This window comes from Mauremys mutica, unplaced genomic scaffold (assembly GCF_020497125.1).
Source record: "Mauremys mutica isolate MM-2020 ecotype Southern unplaced genomic scaffold, ASM2049712v1 Super-Scaffold_100054, whole genome shotgun sequence".
Lineage (NCBI taxonomy): Eukaryota > Metazoa > Chordata > Testudines > Geoemydidae > Mauremys > Mauremys mutica.
The window spans coordinates 168,487-170,103 of record NW_025423258.1 but is presented as its reverse complement, the minus strand read 5'-3'; the positions used below and the strand labels follow the sequence as shown (position 1 = coordinate 170,103).

The 1,617-nt window shown below is 49.0% G+C and overlaps 1 non-coding gene across 1 annotated transcript; it reads left to right on the top strand.

Moving 5' to 3' along the window:
- Positions 1 to 1,119: 1,119 nt before the first annotated feature.
- Positions 1,120 to 1,191, top strand: TRNAC-GCA. Its single transcript has one exon. It is a non-coding gene; the product is annotated as a tRNA-Cys (tRNA).
- The last annotated feature ends 426 nt before the right edge of the window (positions 1,192 to 1,617 follow it).

Sequence of the window (1,617 nt, the reverse complement as noted above, 5' to 3'; positions counted from 1 at the left end):
TGGCTAAAATGGCCATCTACACGACCAGGGAGAGGCGGTTGGCCAACAGAGACTCCTGTGACTGTGGGGATTGTTTCCGGTCCTTAGTCCGTTCACGTCTCCGGGCGGAGTTCCTCTGGGCGGTGTCTGCTGGCTCTCTTGACGCCTTCGAGGAGCAGTGGGCGCTATCCGGTGTTCTCTGCTCGGTATCCCCGTCAGGCTCCCTTCTTATGACCCTTTGACCGCACTCCTGTCCCTGTTTTTATTAGTTGTCCCCCGGAACTAGTGGGTTTCTGAGGCCCTGTGGATCCTCCCCTTAGGCTGAGGGGGGGATCCATTAGCATTGGGCGGGCTTCCGCCCGCCCCGTTTCCTGGAAACCCAATAGATACACCCAGAAAATCCTGGTTAGCTATGAGTCTAATCACTGGGCTCTACAATTCCACCCAATGTGCCTGGTACTGACGTTAGCCTTAGTGGCCTGTAATTGCCAGCTGCATCTCTGGAGCCTTTTTTATACACTGCTCCAGCCAGGGACTAAAGGCCGCCCCAGACTTTCCCTTTCTCCCTTCAGGGAAATCAAGTTCACGTTCTACAAGGAGCTAAAGAAGCCTCAACCCTGCATCTGAATTAATGTCACATTTTTCACTACCCGACGCAAACAAATGTCATTTCAATCCCAGGTGAGTCCACTTCAGTCATTCCTCAGCCTCATTCCTTCACCCTCCTGCCTTAGCTTAGGGCATTGCGCCACCCTGTGGGCGTTTCATGTCCCTCCTCAGTTTCACATACAGACACAATTTCCTTTGCTGTTCAACGAACAGCAAAACCTTTCTGTGTCTCTAGTCTGAATCTGGGCATTCAACTCCATTGAAACCTTCTCTCCTGCAATGGCAACGGTCAGACAGAGGGGACGTGGCCACCTTCAGCCCTGAGAGTGAGATATTCACTCTCCTCTTTCTTCAAGCTGCTGTTGTTAGTCCATAAAACATGTACCATGGAATAAAAAGCTGAGTTTACTCCAGGGTGAGGAAAGGAGCCACCAACTCCCCGAAAAATCTCTGTGCCCCAGAGAGACCCTGCCCCTGCTATTGGAATCACTGATGTGCTTCAGCTACAATGGGGAAAGCATCTGCTCTCATGGGGGTATAGCTCAGTGGTAGAGTGTTTGACTGCAGATCAAGTGGTCCTTGCTTCAAATCCAAGTGCCCTCTAATAAGCCTCTCCTTATTCTTTTATTTTATTTTATTTTTTTTAAAAAAGGGAAAACATTTTGATTACTATTCTCCATTATGTTCAGGAGCTCCACTATACGGGGATGCTTGAAATGAATGTAAACACTCAACATTTCACTGTCCAAATGCATAAAAACCTAGCAAACCTGCCCATCAGCTGAAATCAGTTCCAATCCTCTAAGTGTCTAGTTTATGTTTTCATCAATTAAACAAAGGGATCATATGAATGTACATTTGCAGATCCCTCCTCTCCAGGGCTGTGCTGTGCAGAAGAACAAGAACCACATCCAGTTGGGGTTCAGGAGTCTGACGAGCAAAGGCCACTTGCTGCAGGCTAAAGTCACCAGCACTTTGGCTCCTTCCCATTCAACCAGCAGCTGGGTCCCCAGGACAAGGCATGAGAAG